Source organism: Xenopus laevis, chromosome 1L, assembly GCF_017654675.1.
Source record: "Xenopus laevis strain J_2021 chromosome 1L, Xenopus_laevis_v10.1, whole genome shotgun sequence".
NCBI classification, from domain to species: Eukaryota; Metazoa; Chordata; class Amphibia; order Anura; family Pipidae; genus Xenopus; species Xenopus laevis.
In genome coordinates this window covers 138,079,537-138,104,098 of record NC_054371.1, presented here as the reverse complement: position 1 = coordinate 138,104,098, position 24,562 = coordinate 138,079,537, and the positions used below count along the sequence as shown (strand labels likewise).

Here is a 24,562-nt window from a genome sequence, read left to right as displayed (position 1 = left end):
TGAATAAAATATCTATTTCTGGTTATTTTCAGCCTTTTCCTTAAAAAAGCACTTTCCAAGGCTATAAGGGCTATGAATCATGAGGCATTTTGAGCTTCAGCATTCAGCTTGTCATTGATGGTATTGGGAAGCTTTAATAAGGAAGCCCTTGGCCCATAACCCTCAGCAGAAAAACACACTGCCTGGATCAGACCTTCTTTTTTAAGGTAAGTATACTAATAGTATACTGAACCCGATAATGTTATATTAAAAAGGCCAAAGCAATGCCCTCTATTCCAGTAATATTAATATAGTTATGGGAGCCATTATTCAAAAAGCACCAAATTATGAGTTGGCCGTCTCCAATAGAATCCATTTTAATCAATGAATTCAATTTTTTTAATGATTTCCCTTTTCTCTATAATAATGAAACAGTACCTTGTACTTAATCACAACTAACCTATAGTGAATCTTTATTGGTGACAAAACAATCCTATTGGCTAGACTGGCTATTAGTTATCTTAAAGGAAAACTTTACCCCAAAAATTTATATTTAAGCAACTGATAGTTTATATCATATTAAGTGGCATATTAAAGTATCTTTCCAAACTGGTATACAGGTATATTTAAGTAAATATACTACATACTACTAAAAAAGTATATTATTATGATGCAGGGTTTTACACATGCTGTTTGCCAGACTGTGCCAGAAATGAACTAAAAAATTGGGTGTTCAGTTCTGGCCCTGGACAAAAATGAAAAGTAAATTAAAATGTACTCAATTAACAACTGCCATATGAATATATGCACTGACTCATTTATGGGTACAATTATAGAGCTAAGGGCTACTGAGTAGCACTGACATCAAAACACTGTATGACATATTGCCCTAAGGGACACAACAGTAGCAATTCAGAGCAATCGCTCCATGTTTATTCTGGTGTTTGAGTGGCACCAAAATGAACTCATTTCATATTTCTGATGTCTAGTATGCAGTCAGATGTTAGGAACACTGCCTGTCAAAACAAAAACGGGAAAATCATAAATAAGTGAAACAGTTGCATACAGTTCTCGCCTAACCTCCACATACAATCAACAATTACAAAACTAACGAGCTCTGTTATTACATCATAAGGGTTTGAGTCAATGTATTGCTTGTGAATTAAAAAGGCATCTGTATTCTCCAATTAAGAAGCATAATATTAAGTCTATATACACACACTTTCTTTGCCATGTTTTTAGGGATGGCCTTTGGGGTGGGGGACACAAGAGTGACCATTACCCCTCTGTATAAACATTTTTTCACACTAATTACAGTAAACCTGAGATGATTAATTATTAGGCACTGTGTATACTCACTAAAAAGAGAAGATATTATACTTTATAAAATCTGTACATGCTCAATGGGCCATTTAGTCAGCTATAGTACAGGGGCTCCCACTCACTATTCTACAAAGAGTGCTATTTTCCACTTTTTCATCTGCCAATCAGACAAAATGCTACAGAAAAAAAGGTGACAACATTACAGTGTGATGTGTTAAATGTACATAACTGTAAAAAATATTTACAGTAATTCTAGTATCCACTTAATCAGAAAACTGGTAGAGCCAATGGTAGTTTAGCTGTGGATAATAAAAAAGAGGCCGAGTTACTGATCTCAAACAAAAGCGATTTGCCCACATAAATTCCATACAAATTCCTCCCGTCTGTGAGCACCGCTGAATCCAATGGAACGTAGCTCAGAAAGAAACATTTCAAGTGCTTTTGAGAACATAATCTTTCTTTCTGCTGACAGCAGTATGAGCTCACATAATTGCAACTGTCTAAGCAGTTACACTCTTGTTTATTTACCGATTACATTTGGAAGAAAGATAATGAGGAGATGATCATATATTGAGGCTGCCGACTAATCAAACGGGAAAATTACTGTCTCAAGTAAAAACTGTCACATGGGATTCATGGGATTCTAGGTTACTGTCTATAGGGACATTCATCATGTTCAACTAAAAATAAATATGCCCACATAAAGAAATAATTCTGATCATTTTAAATTTACTCTACAACTTGCTTGAATGTAGTGTATACATGCATAACAATTGTTTTTATAAATACATTGTTTTCTTCTGTATCAATATTTGTCTTTTTAATAAATGAACAATGAAAATAAATGCTATCTACAGCATATAACCCATGCATCTCTTGGGTCTTAATATACAGTATGTACTACTGTAGCATCCATTATAAGGCCAACCAGGATGAGAGATCTCTGGAAACTGATGCTACACTGCAACACTACAAACTTACTTAAAATATTAGGGGGGTTATTTATTACATTTTAATAAAACATTTTTTTGATTTTTTTTTCATTTTCCCCCCGATACTGGAAATAGTTTAAATCTTAAAATACACCATCTGAAACTTATTGAGGTCATGTAGGAGTCAATGACAGAGGTCCATTGAACCATTTGAAGTTGTTAATAGCCTGCATGATGTTTGAGTTTTTTTCAGATGTTTTTGCCCGAAAACTCAATCAGTTTGAACGATTCTCAACCTCAACCTGTCAGTTAAAAGTTTCTAATGGAGAGGTCTCTAACCTTTTTTACACGTGAGCCAAATTTGAATGTAAAAAGATTTGGGGAGCAACACAAGCATGCAAAAAGTTCCTGGGGGTGCCAAATATGGGATGTGATTGGCTATTGGTGGCCCCTATGTGGACTTGCAGCCTACAGGATGCTCTGTTTGGCGGTACACCTGTTTGTTATGCAACCAAAACTTTCCTCCAAGTCAGGAATTCAAAAGCTCCTGGTTTGAGCAACTGGGAGCAACATCCAATGGGTTGTTGAGCAACGTGTTGCTTGTGAGCCACTAGTTAGGGATCAATTTGCAGATTTTTTTTATTTGCCGTTTTTGAACTATTTAACGTTTTGATCTGCAGCTCTCGCGTTGCTAGGGTCCAGTTTAACCTAGCAAACAGGCAGTGCTTTGAGAAAGAGACAGGGATATGAACATGAGAGATAAGGAATAAAAAGCAAGAATAACAATGAAATTGTAGCCCCACATAGTAATATTTCTTGGGTGATGGGGTCAGTGATCCCTATTTCTCAGAAGATGAAGGCAAATTATTCAAAAACTATAAAAAATGAAGATCAACTGAAAAGTTGCTGAGAATAGGCAATTCAATATACTCAAAGTTAACTTGAAGGTGAACCAACCGTTTAAGTGAAAGGAGATTCAGTAACTTTAATGAATAATGTTTATAAGTGCAACATATTAGCATTCTGTTTTTTTAGCTCAAGATTATTTAAAAAACAAAAATCTCAACAATGTGACAAGATATTTATTGTATTAAAAAGCAAGATGGCAGAAAACATACAATTGCAACTCTAAAATGAATCCATTTGCCAAAAGTGTTAATTTATAGAACGTGTCATATTCTATGAAACATATTGCTGGATTTAATCCCACCCTACTGCACAACGATACAGCACATGAGACAATAAAATACACATAAAGTACAACTGGCCCTGTAATTATTTACTTTAGCATTTTGTAATAAAATACATCACTCCCAGGATTCTCTTGGACAGTAAGGCGTCACTACAGATTTCAATGCTGTGATAATTTAATAATTGTGATAATTATTAGGTATAATAATATTATTATATTTATGTCAGTACCAAAGAGAGATTGTGAGTGGCAAATAGAATTACCCTATAAGTGGCGCAATGGGTATTATGTGGCCCAGAGTCAGAACTGTAGTATTAGGCACTGCCAGGCCGACGGTAGTCCAAACTGCTCAAAATATTGGTATTAAGGCTAAACCTGTTATCCAGTTTTTCTTCATTTTGAAATTAAAAAGATAAAAATGATAATTAAAGGATAAATAGAAATAAAGAGAATAAAAATCAGTAACAGTGAAGAACGGGGCGGTTCTTTTCCTATATGTTAATATAGCTGGGCAGGATAGCAGCCAATAAACCAACTAATAACATATGATTTCTATTTATCTTATAGTGAATTAGGAATGAATCCGCTAGAGATGACTTTTACTTTTCAATAACCATTTCCTGCATTTTAGGTAAGTGGCACTAATAGCATTTGATATATTAATATACAATGTGTAGTAGAATTGCTTTCAATAAAAACACAAACAGTTTGCTAATGTCTAATACTATAACCCATGAACTAAAATTTTTTTTTTCCATTTTCAGACGTTGCTATAAAATTCCTGAACTATACATTTATCAAGCTGTATCGACCCAAAGTCTGGTGGATGTTTAATATTCTTCTATTATGCCTTGGACTCCTATCCTGTCCTTGTCCAGCTGCTTATGTTAGGATAAAAAAAACTGTTCCTATTTCCCATATTTCATATTGAACCAAAGATTAGGGCACTAATTGCTGCTTTTCTATTGTAGGGCAGGATTCGGAAGGTGGCCATGGAGCAGAAGCATTTCTGGGATTTGGCATCGGAAGTGCATACGACATATTGCAATGTATGCTGCACATCAAGACTCCAAAAAAAAAAGCCTACAGATGGTTTACTACAGGATCTGTGTTTGTGTGTAGTAAACCATCTGTAGGCTTTTTTTTTTGGAGTCTTGATGTGCAGCATACATTGCAATATGTCGTATGCACTTCCGATGCCAAATCCCAGAAATGCTTCTGCTCCATGGCCACCTTCCGAATGATAGCATGTATGTATGAACACTGGGTGCCCCTGCCACATAATTAGCATTCCATTTTGTTATTTATGCATAGTTATTTGTTGAATGTATACTGAAATTTAATGAGAAATTATTACATTTACATTTTCCATCCTAGTATCCTTCTGCTCCATCTGTGTACTTTTCTATTTTTTAGTTGTGACATCATAGATGACTTGTAACATACTAAAGCACTATTTGGTACAGTATGTCATTATACATTTACATTTTATTATAACAAATTATGCCACCCCCCAACCCCCATTGTACTGAGGTTGATAAGGAACCACCTTGGGATCCATGATGTGTATTTTGCACTTGGCCAGCGACGTGATCCCTTGGTTATAGACTGGAACAAGGATAAAGCAGAGCACACTCCTCAATGTTTTTCAGAAGATAACCCGGTGCACAGAGTAAAGGGTACGGCGATCCCCAGACAGATACTTCAAGTAAAGATACACTGGCACACAAGGCAATTGCAGTGCAGGGTGACCCCTTGCTGTTTATTTGTGCGGACGTGCGACGTTTCGGGGCGAGCCCCTTTCTCAAGCATGAAAAAGGGGCTCGCACCCAAACATTGCACATCCGCAAAATAAACAGCAAGGGGTCACCCTGCACTGCAATTGCCGTGTGTGCCAGTGTATCTTTACTTGAAGTACCCTTGGTTATAGAACCACGGTTATAGAACTGTCCCAGGAAGAACAAAAATGTCCCATAAATAATAGCGCATATGCATCCCAACCCCCAATTATTATTCTAATGAAATACGTGTTTGTTTTGTTTTTTTTTATAGAAAATGCCAATTTCCACACTGGAGTGGGCAGGAATTTTTGGGCTTCTCTGCTTAATGCTGACATATTCCATGGAGAGTAAATGAACTGAGGTAATTTAAGATATATAAAACTGTATAGGACTTATCATTACAGCTTATATTTTTTACTTCTATTCAGAACCTAACTTTAAAACGTCCCATAAACCTAAACATCAACTGAATATGCAAGCGAGAAGGATCTACTTCTAATGTAGAGTCCCCTAAGGAACCAAGTGTCATCTACGTGCACAAGGTAATGCTGTTACCCTCCGATCAGATAATAGGACTAAGCAATCCTTTTAATATACAGGGAATTTATCAACTGACAGTATTAAAATTGTAACAGGAAGAATAGTTATGCCCACACTTTACTAATGCGAGGTCTACTTGGGGTATTATTTATAGAATACTATTCCAAGACAAAAAGGTTTTTCTCGCTGAATTGAATCTGTCCCTTTGGGAAAAAAGCTGGAACTGAATTTGGTAAAAAGTTTTTTCTCTTTGAATTTAGTGATATCAATAGAGGAGGGCCTAAAGCAAAAGATAAAGAATTAAAAGTAAGAATAATATTGAAATTGTAGCAATAGAGCAAAAGTGTTTCCAATGGCACAGACACAATGGCATTTGGCACAACGATACTTCACAGAGGAACATGTGGGATCAGAGAGGTAATGTAAAAACATTTGGGCAAAAACTTTTATGGCAAATTATAAATAGCATGCAAAGAAAATGTTATGATAGATATAAAAGAAAAGGTTTAATTTCTAGTGTCACTGGGGATCATTTATAAACACTGGGCAAATTTGCCCATAGGCCGTAACCCATAGCAACCAATCAGTGATTTTTTTCAGCCAGCTGCTGATTTAACAATGAATGCAAACATTTGATTGGTTGTCATGGGTTACTGCCCATAGGCAAATTTGGCAAGTGTTTTAAAGAGATAGGTGGGCTTATTTATAGAGTCAAGGTTCCTGCTCACGTCCTCATAAAGGGCAATAAAACATGACCCATAGGTAACTTTTACTGTACAATGCAGCAATATCGGGAATGCATTTGTACCCACCCAGCAAACAGTAAGTAGAGATGTCGCGAACTGTTCGCCGGCGAACTTGTTCGCGCGAACATCGGGTGTTCGCGCTCGCCGGAAGTTCGCGAACGTCGCGCGACGTTCGCCATTTTGGGTTCGCCATTGTTGGCGCTTTTTTTTGCCCTCTCACCCCAGACCAGCAGGTACATGGCAGCCAATCAGGAAGCTCTCCCCTGGACCACTCCCCTTCCCTATAAAAACCGAAGCCCTGCAGCGTTTTTTCACTCTGCCTGTGTGTGCTGAAGAGATAGTGTAGGGAGAGAGCTGCTGCCTGTTAGTGATTTCAGGGACAGTTGAAAGTTTGCTGGCTAGTAATCGTTTTGATACTGCTCTGTTATTGGAGGGACAGAAGTCTGCAGGGGTTTGAGGGACATTTAAGCTTAGGTAGCTTTGCTGGCTAGTAATCTACCTTCTACTGCAGTGCTCTGTATGTAGCTGCAGTGGGCAGCTGTCCTGCTTCTGATCTCATCTGCTGACTGCTGCAATAACAGTAGTCCTTGTAAGGACTGCTTTTATTTATTTTTTTGTTGTTTTACTACTACTACTACTACTACTACTATAAGAGCCCAGTGCTATTAGTCTAGCAGTGTTGGGGAGTGGGACTGGTGTGCTAATCTGCTGCTCCTAGTAGTTCAGCAGCACCAACTTTAATTTTTTTTTTTAATATTCATTTTTTTTTTATTTTACTTTTTTTTATTTTACTACCGCTGTAGTAGTGTATAAGTTGACCTTTTAGGCATTATTTGCCCTGTAGGCATTATTTGCACACTGTTTTCTTCAACCCGCCATCGAGCTGTGTGACCTTGTTCACATTCTGTCTAAATATCCATAATATTACCGTCTCCAGAAAAAACACCGGAGTCACTTTTTTCAAGCAGCCATAATATATTTTACGTAATCCGTATCCACCGCTGTAGTAGTGTATACGTTGGCCTTGTAGGCATTATTTGCACACTGTTTTCTTCAACCCGCCATCGAGCTGTGTGACCTTGTTCCCATTCTGTCTAAATATCCATAATATTACCGTCTCCAGAAAAAACACCGGAGTCACTTTTTTCAAGCAGCATTCATATATTTTACGTAATCCGTATCCACCGCTGTAGTAGTGTATACGTTGGCCTTGTAGGCATTATTTGCACACTGTTTTCTTCAACCCGCCATCGAGCTGTGTGACCTTGTTCCCATTCTGTCTAAATATCCATAATATTACCGTCTCCAGAAAAAACACCGGAGTCACTTTTTTCAAGCAGCATTCATATATTTTACGTAATCCGTATCCACCGCTGTAGTAGTGTATACGTTGGCCTTGTAGGCATTATTTGCACACTGTTTTCTTCAACCCGCCATCGAGCTGTGTGAGCTTGTTCACATTTTGTCTAAATATTGATAATATTATCGTCTCTAGAAAAACCACTTGAGTTACTTTTTTCAAGCAGCATTCATATATTTTACGTAATCCGTATCCACCGCTGTAGTAGTGTATACGTTGACCTTGTAGGCATTATTTGCACACTGTTTTCTTCAACCCGCCATCGAGCTGTGTGACCTTGTTCCCATTCTGTCTAAATATCCATAATATTACCGTCTCCAGAAAAAACACCGGAGTCACTTTTTTCAAGCAGCATTCATATATTTTACGTAATCCGTATCCACCGCTGTAGTAGTGTATACGTTGGCCTTGTAGGCATTATTTGCACACTGTTTTCTTCAACCCGCCATCGAGCTGTGTGACCTTGTTCCCATTCTGTCTAAATATCCATAATATTACCGTCTCCAGAAAAAACACCGGAGTCACTTTTTTCAAGCAGCATTCATATATTTTACGTAATCCGTATCCACCGCTGTAGTAGTGTATACGTTGGCCTTGTAGGCATTATTTGCACACTGTTTTCTTCAACCCGCCATCGAGCTGTGTGAGCTTGTTCACATTTTGTCTAAATATTGATAATATTATCGTCTCTAGAAAAACCACTTGAGTTACTTTTTTTCAAGCAGCATTCATATATTTTACGTAATCCGTATCCACCGCTGTAGTAGTGTATACGTTGACCTTGTAGGCATTATTTGCACACTGTTTTCTTCAACCCGCCATCGAGCTGTGTGACCTTGTTCCCATTCTGTCTAAATATCCATAATATTACCGTCTCCAGAAAAAACACCGGAGTCACTTTTTTCAAGCAGCATTCATATATTTTACGTAATCCGTATCCACCGCTGTAGTAGTGTATACGTTGGCCTTGTAGGCATTATTTGCACACTGTTTTCTTCAACCCGCCATCGAGCTGTGTGACCTTGTTCCCATTCTGTCTAAATATCCATAATATTACCGTCTCCAGAAAAAACACCGGAGTCACTTTTTTCAAGCAGCATTCATATATTTTACGTAATCCGTATCCACCGCTGTAGTAGTGTATACGTTGGCCTTGTAGGCATTATTTGCACAGTGTTTTCTTCAACCCGCCATCGAGCTGTGTGAGCTTGTTCACATTTTGTCTAAATATTGATAATATTATCGTCTCTAGAAAAACCACTTGAGTTACTTTTTTTCAAGCAGCATTCATATATTTTACGTAATCCGTATCCACCGCTGTAGTAGTGTATACGTTGACCTTGTAGGCATTATTTGCACACTGTTTTCTTCAACCCGCCATCGAGCTGTGTGACCTTGTTCACATTTTGTCTAAATATTGATAATATTATCGTCTCTAGAAAAACCACTTGAGTTACTTTTTTTCAAGCAGCATTCATATATTTTACGTAATCCGTATCCACCGCTGTAGTAGTGTATACGTTGACCTTGTAGGCATTATTTGCACACTGTTTTCTTCAACCCGCCATCGAGCTGTGTGACCTTGTTCACATTTTGTCTAAATATTGATAATATTATCGTCTCTAGAAAAACCACTTGAGTTACTTTTTTTCAAGCAGCATTCATATATTTTACGTAATCCGTATCCACCGCTGTAGTAGTGTATACGTTGACCTTGTAGGCATTATTTGCACACTGTTTTCTTCAACCCGCCATCGAGCTGTGTGACCTTGTTCACATTTTGTCTAAATATTGATAATATTATCGTCTCTAGAAAAACCACTTGAGTTACTTTTTTTCAAGCAGCATTCATATATTTTACGTAATCCGTATCCACCGCTGTAGTAGTGTATACGTTGACCTTGTAGGCATTATTTGCACACTGTTTTCTTCAACCCGCCATCGAGCTGTGTGACCTTGTTCACATTTTGTCTAAATATTGATAATATTATCGTCTCTAGAAAAACCACTTGAGTTACTTTTTTTCAAGCAGCATTCATATATTTTACGTAATCCGTATCCACCGCTGTAGTAGTGTATACGTTGACTTTGTAGGCATTATTTGCACAGTGTTTTCTTCAACCCGCCATCTAGCTGTGTGTATTATCGTTTCCAGAAAAACCAACTGAGTTTTTGTTGTTGTTGTTGTTTTTTTAAAAATAATGCCAGGCAAAGGCAGGCCGCCACGCAGAGGCCGTGCTAGGGGCCGTGCTGCTATGCAATCCTGTGGCCCTAGCAAATTGCCCAGTTTTAAAAAGCCAATGACCCTGAACTCCCAAAATGCTGAAGAGGTAGTTGACTGGCTTACACAGCACACCCCATCCTCTACCGTTTCTAACTTTACCACAACATCCTCCTCATCCTCCACTGCTATGGCCACCCCACGTAACACTTCCTCCACCACCGGTGCCCCTTCTTCACTGGGGTCAGAGGAGTTATTTTCCAATGAGTTTCTTGAACTGAGTAATGCGCAACCATTATTGCCAGAAGAAGATGAAGGAGATGAGGACCTTACACCAGATTTAATTCTGGCAGAGAACACGATAGAGATGGACATAATGAGTGATGAGGAGGAGGTCCCCGCTGCTGCTTCCTTCTGTGATGTGTCAGAAGAAATTGATGCATCTGAGGAGAATGATGATGAGGAGATTGATGTTTTGTGGGTGCCTAGTAGAAGAGAGCAAGAGGAGGGTAGTTCAGATGGAGAGACGGAGAGTCAGAGAGGCAGTAGGAGAATAAGACTTAGAAGAAGCAGGGAGGACAGCCCGCAGGGATCAGCAGGGCAACAACATGTATCGGCACCTGTGTTCAGCCGGCCAACGCACCCGCCATTGCCGCCAATACCGCCAACTCCGCCAACTTCTACTGTTACCGCCAGATCGCACACTTCCAAAAAGTCAGCAGTGTGGGATTTTTTTAATGTGTGTGCCTCTGACAAAAGCATTGTAATTTGCAATGAGTGCAGTCAGAAACTGAGCCTTGGTAAGCCCAACAGCCACATAGGTACAACTTCTATGCGAAGGCACATGAGCGGCAAGCACAAAGCACTTTGGGAGCAACACCTCAAAGGCAACAGGCAAACTAAAAGCCACACTCCTTCTGGTCCAGCATCTTACTGCTCTACCTCTGCTCTCCTTGACCCGTCTGAACCACCCTCCACTCCGCCTTCCACCTTGACCACCTGTTCCCATTCCCAGTCATCTGCCACCAGCCAAGTTTCTGTGAAGGCCATGTTTGAGCGTAAGAAGCCAATGTCTGACTGTCACCCCCTTGCCCGGCGTCTGACAGCTGGCTTGTCTGCACTCTTAGCCCGCCAGCTTTTACCATACCAGCTGGTGGACTCTGAGGCCTTCCGCAAATTTGTAGCAATTGGGACACCGCAGTGGAAGGTACCCAGCCGCAATTTTTTTTCTAAAAAGGGAATACCACACCTGTACCAACATGTGCAGAGCCAAGTTACCGCATCTCTGTCACTTAGTGTTGGGCCAAAGGTCCATATGACTACTGACGCATGGTCCTCCAAGCATGGTCAGGGCAGGTATGTCACCTACACTGCCCACTGGGTGAACTTGGTAATGGCTGGGAAGCAGGGAATGGGTAGCTCAACAACAACAGTGGAGTTGGTGTCACCGCCACGGATTGCACGCGGTTCTGCCACCACCTCTACTCCTCCATCGCTCTCTACCTCGTCTTCTTCTTCTTCTTACTCTGCTGCTGGGTCCTCCTTCTCCTCCTCCACACCTGTGCACCCCAGCTCCCCCTAGGCTATTCGACGTGCCAGGTACGCCGTTGTCACGCTGTCTTGGGGATGACGTGCCTGGAAAGCAAAAACCATACCGGATCTGTACTCCTGTCATCTCTGCAGTCACAGGCCGATCGGTGGCTGACCCCACACCAACTGCAGATCGGAAAAGTGGTGTGTGACAATGGAAGCAATCTGTTGGCAGCGTTGAGACTAGGCAATTTAACACATGTGCCCTGCATGGCACATGTGTTAAATTTAATAGTCCAACGTTTTGTCTCCAAGTACCCAGGATTCCAGGACGTTCTCACCCAGTCCAGAAAGGTGTCGGCCCATTTCAGACGTTCCTACACAGCCATGGCACGCCTTGCTGACATTCAGCAGCGCTACAACATGCCAGTCAGGCGTTTGATTTCTGACAGCCAGACTCGCTGGAATTCAACGCTCCTTATGTTGGAACGTCTGCTGCAACAACAAAGGGCCGTCAACGAGTACCTTTTTGAACTGGGTGGTAGGACTGGATCTGCACAGCTGGGGATTTTTTTCCCCCGTTACTGGGTGCTTATGCGCGATGCCTGCAGGCTCATGCGACCTTTTGAAGAGGTGACAAATATGGTCAGTCGCACCGAAGGCACCATCAGCGACCTAATACCCTTCGCTTTCTTCCTGGAGCGTGCCGTGCGACGAGTGACAGATGAGGCTGTAGACCAGCGTGACGAGGAGCTGGAAGCGCACGATTTCTGGTCGGAATCACCAGAACGAACCCAGGCACCTGCTGCAACGCAGGGAGAGGTGCCAGAAGTGGAGTCAGAGGAGGAAGGTGGCTTTGTGGAGGAGGAGGAGGAGGACCAACAGGAGCAGGCTTCCCAGGGGGCTAGTGGTGACCTTTTGGGGACCCCTGGTCTTGTACGTGGCTGGGGGGAGGAGACCGTGGATGATGCAGTCCTTGATAATGAGGAAGCGGAGATGGATAGCTCTGCATCCAACCTTGTGAGAATGGGGTCTTTCATGCTGTCATGCCTGTTGAAGGACCCCCGTATCAAGAGGCTTAAGGAGAAGGACCTGTACTGGGTCGCAACGCTACTAGACCCTCGGTACAAGCATAAAGTGTCAGAAATGTTACCAACATACCACAAGTCCGAAAAGATGCGGCATTTACAAACCAGCCTGCAAAACATGTTGTACAATGCTTTTAAGGGTGATGTCACTTCAGGAACTCATCAACATTCCAGGGGCAGAGGTGCCAGTAATCCTGCCACGAGCACACCTGCAAGGACAAAGCCCTTTGGCCAGTCTGTAACGTCAGACATGCAAATGTTTTTCTGTCCAAGGCAGCGCCACAACCCTTCTGGATCCACCCTCAAAGAACGCCTCGACCGGCAGGTAGCGGACTACCTGGCATTAACTGCAGATATCGACACTCTGAGGAGCGATGAACCCTGGACTACTGGGTGCGCAGGCTTGATCTGTGGCCAGAGCTGTCACAATTTGCCATGAACCTCTTGTCTTGCCCAGCCTCAAGTGTGCTCTCAGAAAGGACCTTCAGTGCAGCAGGAGGGATTGTAACTGAGAAGAGAACTCGCCTAGGTCACAAAAGTGTCGATTACCTGACCTTTATTAAAATGAATGAGGGGTGGATCTCGGAGGGTTACTGCACGCCGGAAGACTTGTTCTGACTTCTATGCAGCTGTCCTTCTCTTCAAGCCTCATGACTCCACACACAGCTGTCCTTTAGCGTCCTCCTCCTCCCTCCGCCACCGTTACAAACTAGGGTGCAAACCCTACTGGTTTAATTTTTTCTGGCCTCTGTGCTTCAGTGGCTGCAACCAAAAAAACTGGGCAAACAATGTCTACAAGGTCAACGTATGGCAAAAAATGACTATTTTCAGCATTTATATGGCATATTTTTTCTGGCAACTGTGCTTCAGTGGCTGCATCCAAAAAAATGCATATTTTCTGCATTTATATGGCATAATTTTTCTGGCCTCTGTGCTTCAGTGGCTGCAACCAAAAAAATGCATATTTTCTGCATTTATATGGCATAATTTTTCTGGCCTCTGTGCTTCAGTGGCTGCAACCAAAAAAATTTATATTTTCAGCATTTATATGGCATAATTTTTCTGGCAACTGTGCTTCAGTGGCTGCGACCAAAAAAATGACTATTTTCAGCATTTATATGGCATATTTTTTCTGGCCTCTGTGCTTCAGTGGCTGCGGCCAAAAAAACTGGGCAAACAATGCCTACAAGGTCAACGACGTTGACCTTGTAGGCATTGTTTGCCCAGTTTTTTTGGCCGCAGCCACTGAAGCACAGAGGCCAGAAAAAATATGCCATATAAATGCTGAAAATAGTCATTTTTTGCCATACGTTGACTCAACGTATATGGCAAAAAATGACTATTTTCAGCATTTATATGGCATATTTTTTCTGGCAACTGTGCTTCAGTGGCTGCGACCAAAAAAATGCATATTTTCTGCATTTATATGGCATAATTTTTCTGGCCTCTGTGCTTCAGTGGCTGCAACCAAAAAAATTTATATTTTCAGCATTTATATGGCATAATTTTTCTGTCAACTGTGCTTCAGTGGCTGCGACCAAAAAAATGCATGTTTTCTGCATTTATATGGCATAATTTTTCTGGCCTCTGTGCTTCAGTGGCTGCAACCAAAAAAGTTTATATTTCAGCATTTATATGGCATAATTTTTCTGTCAACTGTGCTTCAGTGGCTGCGACCAAAAAAATGCATATTTTCTGCATTTATATGGCATAATTTTTCTGGCCTCTGTGCTTCAGTGGCTGCAACCAAAAAAATTTATATTTTCAGCATTTATATGGCATAATTTTTCTGGCAACTGTGCTTCAGTGGCTGCGTCCAAAAAAACTGGGCAAACAATGTCTACAAGGTCAACGTATGGCGAAAAATGACTATTTTCAGCATTTATATGGCATATTTTTTCTGGCAACTGTGCTTCAGTGGCTGCGTCCAAAAAACTGGGCAAACAATGCCTACAAGGTCAACGTATGGCAGTTGTTTAAAGAGAACAGTAGATTACTAGCCAGCAAAGCTACCTAAGCTAAAATGTCCCTCAAATCCCTGCAGACTTCTGTCCCTCCAATACAGAGCAGTATCAAGCAGATTACTAGCCAGCAAACTTACTATCATCTGTCCCTGAAATCACTAACAGCTCTCCCCTACACTATCTCTTCCAAGCACACACAGGCAGATTTTTCAGATACATTTTTGCCCTTGATCCCCCTCTGGCATGCCACTGTCCAGGTCGTTGCACCCTTTAAACAACTTTAAAATCATTTTTCTGGCCAGAAATGTCTTTTCTAGATGTTAAAGTTCGCCTTCCCATTGAAGTCTATGGGGTTCGCGAACCGTTCGCGAACCGCTCGCGTTTTTGCGCAAGTTCGCGAATATGTTCGCGAACTTTTTTTCCGACGTTCGCTACATCCCTAACAGTAAGGGGCAGATTTACTAAGATTCGAGTTGTTTTTTCCACTAAAATCCTAGTTTTTTTGGTCAAAACTCACATTTTCTGGTTAAAAAATTCCTCAAATCGATCGAGTTTTTTTTTTTTTTTTTTTTAAAAATTGAATATTCAAAATGTATTATAGCCTGACCCTGTAAATAGTTTGAATCTGAAAATACACCACCTTAAAGGGATACCGTCATGGGAAAAAATTTTTTTCCAAAATGAATCAGTTAATAGTGCTGCTCCAGCAGAATTCTGCACTGAAATCCGTTTCTCAAAAGAGCAAACAGATTTTTTTATATTCAATTTTGAAATCTGACATGGGGCTAGACATATTGTCAATTTCCCAGCTCCCTCAAGTCATGTGACTTGTGCTCTGATAAACTTCAATCACTCTTTACTGCTGTACTGCAAGTTAGAGTGATATCAACCCCTCCCTTTTCTCCCCCAGCAGCCAAACAAAAGAACAATGGGAAGGTAACCAGATAACAGGTCCCTAACACAAGATAACAGCTGCCTGGTAGATCTAAGAACAACACTCAATAGTAAAAACCCATGTCCCACTGAGACACATTCAGTGTGAAAAACAGCAGCCTGCCAGAAAGCATTTCTCTCCTGAAGTGCAGGCACACGTCACATGACTTGGGGCAGCTGGGAAATTGACAAAATGTCTAGCCCCATGTCAGATTTTAAAATTAAAAATAAAAAAATCTGTTTGATCTTTTGAGAAATGGATTTCAGCACAGAATTCTGCTGGAACAGCACTATTAACTGATTCATTTTGAAAAAATTTTTTTTCCCATGACAGTATCCCTTTAAACCTGTCAAGGTTCTGTAGAAGTCAATGGCAGAGGTCCTGGAACCATTTGAAGAGGTTAACAGCCTGCTTGATGTTCAAGTTTTTTTCGGAGGGTTTTAGCTGAAAATTCGAATCAAAAACCTGATTTGATGCATTCAAGTTTTTTTTCCACCAAAAACTTGATCAATTCAAGTTTTCGGGTTGTGGGGCTCAAACTCGCAGAATCTGGTTTTTGCCATTCGAGTTTTTTTTTTTTTGAAGTAAGATACTATTACTAGATACTAGATACTAGAATCCCCAGCAAACATCTCTGGAGTAAATCATAGAACAAAACATGACGTTTATAACACTGTTCATAATGTTAATGCAAGATGAAAAAAACATCATAAGAAAATGGGTTAGTTGACCACAACGGCTTGACTTGGGTATAAATGGCCATATCTATATACTATTACATTATAATAGAAGCAGCAAAAATGGCAACAGATTTTCAATTCTAACCAATCATATACTGTAAATTCTAGCTCTTGTTATCTTAGCACAATCCTAACAACTAGCAATATGGTTTCTATGGATAACATTTGCTTATGTTGCTAGCAAAGTCAGTTGTCAACGGCGAAACACATTTAGATTAAATTATCCCCATTATAGTTAAAATGTCTAGGCTGATTGGGAGATGGGGAGATGTACTGACATGTTTTCCTTGTTGATAAGAATGAAGAACAGCATTTTCCTTGTTCTTCTCCTTTATCCTTACATAAAGCTTACTTACAAATTTCTGAAAGTTTGTGTTGTTTGAATTACTTCCAAGTCCCAGAGTTCCCGACAACTTACGTTTTCAATTACAGTAACTATTTAAACTTTGCAGGGCTTTAAACCAAAAAAATAACCTTTAATTATTTTCTGCTATACATACTGTCAAATCCTGACATTTCAAATGCAATTCATATTCTGCCAAGGGTGACGGTGCCAAGTTCAACAGTTTTCACAATTCTGTGAACGGAGGAAAGGCTGTCCATATAAAATAACATGTGATGAAATAGTGCACATAAATAATGATAATTACAAAGGTCACGCATCATCGGGGAAGTTTGTTAGCGCAGCAGTTATGTTTAAGTAAGAATAAGAAAACAATGTCTTGCGGATTGTTTGATGCATTTTTTTCTGCTGTTTATTTCGACTGAATCATGATCTATGATTGTACTAATATTTAGGGTAAAAAAACATGTTTCTTCTGTAAAAGAGAATTAAACTAATCCGACAAATACTATAAAAATAGTGCGAAGGACATGAGCAAAATATTCTAGTTTCCAGTTGAATTAGTTGGGAGCAGTGAACAGAATACTGGTAACATGCAAATAACGAATTAAAGGGGTTCTGAGCGCATGCAGATTTTACTTTGATTTTGCTTTAAAAAAAAGTCAGCATTGTTGGTTGCTTAACAGGGCATTTGGCATAGTAACTCTCTGCTGCTGGGTCTGTGGCCCAGTGATAATTACATATTGCTCTCTGCCTCCCTAGGGATTATAGGATTGAACTGACGGCCTAAGGGAATGACTTGCTTCCCTCCAACCCAGCTAAGCTAAAGTCTTCTTTATCTTTTTTTTACTTTTTCCCTATTTTTCAGATATTTTAGACCACAGAAGGGAAATTAATTATGCATTGGTGAGACCACAGAAAAACTGTGTAAAATGCAGGAAAATGTAAAATAGGCATATTTAAAATTGATTGTAAAATTGATGTTTCGCTATATTTTCATTATGGGGGTTATTTACAAAAATTTGAATTTATCTCATAATATTAAAAAAAAAAAAAAGCTTGACGATACTCCCATGCCCCATTTTAGCTTATTTATTATCGTGAAAAAAAACCCGATAAAATCCCTGGGCTAAAACCCAGTGCAGACCACGATAACTTCAAATTGAGATAGGTTCCATATGCCATTGACTTATACAGGACCTCAACAATTCTGAGATGGCGGGTTTTCGGATTCTGGCTTTTTGAATACATCTAAAAAAATTGGAGTTTGAGTAAAAAAAAGCTTGATCAGAAAAATGTGAGTTTAGTAGGTAATCCTGTCCCACTATATGTATTGGTATTAATACTGGCATAAATAAAGTACCTGTACTGCCAAATATTTTTCTGACAAGACGTTAAAAAATGTATTCATTGCATTACCAACCTGTAATTTTTAACGCTAAGTTGTCTTTTGCTTTCTTTTATTTTCATCCAGAATTATTGTCCAGGTTAAAACATTTTTTTTGAATGTCATTCTTCTCTTTTTAGTCTTCCTCTAGTAAGAGGGATTGCCAGCTATTGTGGCCCTTTGTAGCATTTTTGGTCCCTATGATTACATAGACAGTTTTTTGATACAATCGGGCCCACAAACATTTGGTATACTGGATATTTGTTTTTCTATGAAAACAATTTTACAGCTGTAATATTTCTGGGGGGTAGGTGAATGAATGGAATGCACTTTTTTTGCCACTGGATCAACTTAATACTGTTCCACTGAATTTTTTAAACTGTACATAATCTTTTTTTTTTTTACCATGACAAATCCAATCATTTTGTATTCATGACAACAGCATGTTAATGTTGGAGACACTAAGGGACACATTTACTATGGGTCGAATATCGAGGGTTAATTAACCCTCGATATTCGAACATCAAAGTAAAATCCTTCGACTTCGAATATCGAAGTCGAAGGATTTACCGCATTTCATTAGATTGAACGATCAAAGGAAAAATCGTTTGATCAAAGGATTTTAATCCATCGATCGGCCGATTTTCCTTTGATCAGAAATTACTTAGAAAGCCTATGGGGAAGGTCCCCATAGGCTAACATTGGTGCTCGGTAGGTTTTAGCTGGCGAAGTAGCTAGTCGAAGTTTTTTTTAAAGAGACAGTACTTCGACTATCGAATATTCGAACGATTTTTAGTTCGAATTGTTTGATTCGAAGTCGCAGTCGAAGGTCGAAGTAGCCAAAAAAAAAACTTCGAAATTTCGAAGTATTTTTCATTCTAATCCTTCACTCGAGCTAAGTAAATGTGCCCCCACTTGTGCAGGAGAATTCTCTGCTAATTCTTTGTTACCAAGTTTGTACATGAAATATAACTTTTAAATATTGGTTTTGTTGGTTTGTTTCAAAAATGATCCGAAAAAATAAAATACGGCATAAATCAACAACAAAACCAATGCAAGTGATTAGCTTTCCTGGAAAAATACTTTCCTGGAAAAAAAAAAGAATGGGTGAAAATTAAAACAATCCCTGTGCAAAAACAATTGGAACAATCATGGGAAATGTTTGATTGAACACAATTACCTAGTAGAATTGTGTACAGAATGAAGTAAAGACAGAAAGGAAGTTGCCACCAATTATTTCTAACTAATGTCTGATTAAATCATCACGAATAATCCTGAGAGCAAACCATCCCTTGTAGGTTACTTGCAGCACTATAATTTTAGGTAGATGCTGACAAGGTCATTTGGGAATCTAGTATAAGCCAATTTCTATGGGACCTGCTGGCTGGATATCAACTGTCAGAAAAACCAGTTTATTTCCCATTGTCAGCTCCTTTGTTCGGTAGACAGGATCACTGTCAGCCCTCTAGCAAGAGGACTAGCTTTCTTGTTTTAAAGGCAAACTATACTTTAAATGAATACTTAGTCATTACAGTATAATATAATAAGTATTACAGAATAACAAAATTGTTATAACAAAAGTGTGCTCTATTAGCCTGCATAGAAACAAGTCATAGTCATAGAAACAATTTTCCAACGATAGTTGCCCTTTAAAGGCTGACAATGTGAAAGGAAGTCCTAGATTAAAGAAAAGAAAATGAGGAGAACAACTGCATCGTACTACACTAAAAAATCTTTAGCTGCACATCTGTGTTTGCTACGGATTAAAACATGAAGTATTTAGGAGAAACGGGGACTGTAAATGATGTCCTTTCCTGGTTCTGATTTATAGGAAGTTGAATGCTAGATAGTGGATTTCTGAATAGTCAAAATGTTAAATTACATTCTTTTTACTTCTCTGTCTGCCATGTGTATGCCCAAAGGCAGAATTCTTCAGAGCACTGAGATGAAACCTTTGGAAGCATTAGATGCCTGCTATTTGTAGAGATGGGGCACTGAATCTTTAAGAGCAAGAAATGGGCTGGCTATTAATCCTAGGAGGAAAGTAATATACTGTATGTTATTATTATTATTGCTCTTATCTTCGCTTCCTTTGGTGCTATTACACAAATATTTAATCTTTGTGTTCACCATGAGATGCAATGCATTTAATGTGTGGTTTAAATCCTTATCAGAGATGGAAAGACTTAGGTCATAGAAACTGATCATCTGGACCTTATCTATTGCCTTCTCATAACCGCATACACATACCATGCTATGAGCTATGGGCTCTTCATTTCTTTACATACTGTATTGACTTTTCTTTACTTACTACTCTGTAAGTACTTTCTCTCACACTTCACGGTTGTGTAAGGTTAAGCAGCAAACAGACTGTTGATTAATTTTTTCTTAGGATTATTATTTTTATTAAAATGTATTTTTAGAGTGCCAACATATTGCGCATCGATGTTAGGATGATTGATATTACAAGAACTAATTGCAGTCTTATTAATAACATCAGATTTTTAGCCAAGGGTTTAATTACCATGATTTGCATATTAATAAGCAAAAAAGCAGGGAATAGTACATGTTAGTTGTATTATCTGAGATCTATTTTCATTTCACAGCATATTTCTACTCTCCAAACAGAGCATCACAAAACACCATGAAGGAAAAGTAGAATGTCTACCTAAAAAAAATAAATTATGGTTCTTGAAATTGATGCAGTGTTGTTTTAAAAAATTAGCAATTTCAAAGGATTTTTAGTCTCCAATAAATCTGTTTAGGCAGAGCTCAGGTACACAACCCAGAACTGGTCCATCTATCCAGCTCTTAAGATGTATCAACACTCATGAAAATATATAATGTTTGCCTGCATAACATATGCTATTACTTTTTGTCTGACCCACATCTGCAAGCAATGGATGAATACCTCCAAAATACAATGGCAGAATGGAAGGAGAAAAAATGCAAGCTATGGAAACATAAAGTGCTTAATATCATTGTGTTGCAAACTTTAACTGTGGCTAAAACAAGACTGGTACAGATGCTAAATATCTAGATCATGTAATAGTAATGTATAATTGCAAATATTCTGAAAACATTTTCAGGGACATACTGCTTGTGGTGGTATCACCAACTTTTGAGGCCATGTTGACTTAGTAAATTCATTAGGATGTTAATTTAGTTTGTTTCAGTTAAAGGGAAACTGTTGCTATTATACAGAATTCATTCAACTGTATCGGAGATAAGGGATTTTTCCCTTACAGTTTTGGAGATATTTTTTTTTTATTGGTGTGCTTCCTCAATCTACCATTATTTCTCTACTTCAAAGAACTCAACCTACCATTATTTCTCTACTTCAAAGAATTTCACCTGCTCTAAGTGTACTTCAAACCACTTAGAGCAGGCACGGGTGTGTTGTGTTTGGTCAGCAGGCCCAGATTTGTGGAAAGGCCACCAAGGCCCAGGCCAAGGGCGGCAGGATTTTAAGGGGGAGGCATGCTGCCCAACCACATCCACCTTGGTTTGGAAGCTCTAGTGCTGCTCATGAGATACAATAGTTTTTTTTACATTTCCTGTGCACCAATCCCCAGTGCACCCAACTTGATGATGAAAATGTGTACATGTGCACAAATGAAGGGGAAGGGACAGGGGTGACGAACAGCAGTGGGCCTAGGGGTGCCCTCTATGTAAATCCGGCCCTGGCAGTAAGAAGTAAAATGTTAGGTTGAGGAACACATTAAACTAGTGTATATAAGCATGTATAAAATTGAGCGTACATTCGTATCGTACAATTGACGCTGCAAAAACTCGATTTTATCTAATTTTCAATGTGAAAACTCTACTTTTTCGGATTATCTAGCACCTATCAAGATGTCAAGAAACAACTTCAGGGACATCTGCCCATTCTACATGACCTCGACAATATGAGATGGCATATTTTCAGATCTGGATTTTTAGCAGCTTGGGGTATGATAAATCTCTATCATTTTTTTCCAAATCGAGATTTAATAAATTGCCCGCTGAGTGTATATCTTTACCATAAAGCACTACAGAATTGTAGTTTTCAAGACAGGCAAGAAAAACATTATTTAATGCAAGCATAAAATGTGCCAGTAATTAATTTTTCCTTCAAATCTATACTATTTTTATAACATTTAATAATTGTTTTCTGATGACATTATCCAGATAACCTTGCATTGGTGATAGCTGCTTTACAAGGTGCTGCTAAGCCTCCCTGTCTGACAGTGTTTGACTAGGCAGGTGTAGTGGAGCAACAATAACAGTGAGAAGCAGGGCAGAACGACTTCCAAAAGCACCCATGAAACATCCTAATACTTACAATCCACTGAATCAATAGCCTTATCGAATTGTCAGTAGAGTTGATAAATGTAGATCAGTGAGTTCATTACCAGCTACAGTAACTTCTTATCTTGCCATTTTATACTGTTTTGCTGGAATTTAAAAGCTTTGTCATTCAATGAATTACAGCTTTCACATAGTTTGCTTCAAAAAATATGAAGGGTTTCAAGTTGCTAATTATTATGATTGTGTGAAATTCATATTTCAACCTTCTGCTTCCCCTTGCAAAAACTGGAAAAAGAAGATTTAAGTGGAAACAAATGGTGAGCACTTTGCAAATGAATAGCATCCATCATATACCACTAATTGTACAATATTCCCCAGGGTTCAGGGGTGGCGTTAGAGGACAATATTAACCTCTGCTTTGTCAAAGAGAACTACGCTGGCATGTGGAACATAGAACAGGCCCTTAGCTATTAGCAAAATCATTTGCAAAAGAGTTTTAAATCAGTTCTGCCAAATACACACACACAAAATGCTCAGACATGCACACACATCTTGCATTCCCAAATATCCTGGCTTCCCGGGAAAAGAAATGGTTAAGATGGTGACTGGCTTGACTTAACTGCTGTTCTAGCAAATCATGCTAAGTGGGGCTATGACCTAAATTCTGAGCTGTCAAATGAGTGGCACTGCTAATCTACAGGGGGAATCTCAGGCAAACATAAATGTAGAGTACTGTTACATCTATTGGGAAAAGCCTTAGTATCCAAATGTGAAGAACTTATCCTGACTGGTTTTTAATAAAAAGGAAAAGCTTTAGATTAGTAGTAGTTTATATTGGCTGAGAAAAATATTAACTCTTCACTGGTATATATGTTCAAGCTATGTTAAGGGAAGAAGCACACCAATTCACACGGGCTTAAGCCTTCATCTTGTTTATTGCAGACATTGTGGCACAAGCTTTCGGGGACAGTTATTTTCACCTGAGGAAGGGGTTTGTCCCCGAAAGCTTATGCCACAATGTCTGCAATAAACAAGATGAAGGCTTAAACCCATGTGAATTGGTGTGCTTCTTCCCCTTACATAGCTTGGATACTATTGGACTTGGAGGCAGTCTGGGAACTGAATGCACCCTACATGCAAGTAAGTGGTGTGCAGCAGTGAATTTTCATTTCTTGCTGGGTATATATGTTCAGCTCAATACAGGAGGCATAGTTTATCATCACAAAACACAGTTCTTGCATAACAAGTCAACAAATTGAACAAACATTTTTTCCAAACCCCCTCTATGCCCATTTACCACTAATTGTACCATGGGCTGACACAGGAGCACTGACCCAGGGTATCAAGTATATGATTTCAATCACTGGGGGTGCCTGACATTTGGTTACCTCCAGTCCTGTTGCTGTTAGCATATAGATCATGAGAGGCTTTAACCAGAATATCTCTATATGCTGTTTAAGTTGGTCATACATGGAAAGACCTGCTTGTTTGCCCATATGAACAGGTAACATCAGGGGTTCTGTGCCAATGAGGCGAGTTTTTCAACTCGCCTCAGGTGGCAGCACCCCACTATCTACCAAGGGCGACAAAAATGTCGCTCCTGGTACTTTAAGAGCTGAATTTCTGGTTTTCAAACCGGAAATCCGGCTCTTCAAGCGCAGAGGGCGCAATTATGCTCTCAGTGATAGCGTTCTGGCCCTCTCCGCTGCCCTCATGGACCCCCCCATCCCGACCCCCACCGGCCGGAAAAAGGTTATCGCATGGGGGAGGGGGACTGCAGCAACAGCAAGCTGCTTAAGGAGGTGGAGGGGCCAGGATCGCCCCTGGGTAACATGCATACTGGGTCAAATATGGTAGTTCCAAGTGTTTGCCCCTTGACTTAACAATCAAGTCTAGTCAATAACAGTATTCTGGCCCTTAAAGGGTTCAGAACATAGTTGGAGTTATCATTACATGCTAATATTACTTGTGTGCCTGTTTATTCGTCGTTTTATCATGGTTTATTTTCAAAGTGTTGGAGAGAGAGAGATTGTTCATCATTAATATCAGAATTTGCTCCTTTTACGAAAGTATAACACATACATTATGTTCAAGAGCCAATAAACCCGCCATGCATTGGATTGAGACTGGAATATGAATAGGAAAGGTCCTGATCCTGAATAGAAAGATGAGTAATAAAAAGTAGCAATAACATCTGAAGCCTTCCAGAGCA

The 24,562-nt window shown here is 39.5% G+C and overlaps 1 protein-coding gene across 1 annotated transcript in view; it reads right to left on the bottom strand.

Moving 5' to 3' along the window:
• Window positions 1–24,562, bottom strand: part of glis3.L (GLIS family zinc finger 3 L homeolog) — a 216,129-nt gene that overhangs the window by 15,992 nt on the left and 175,575 nt on the right. The gene's annotated exons all lie outside the window — the stretch shown is intronic.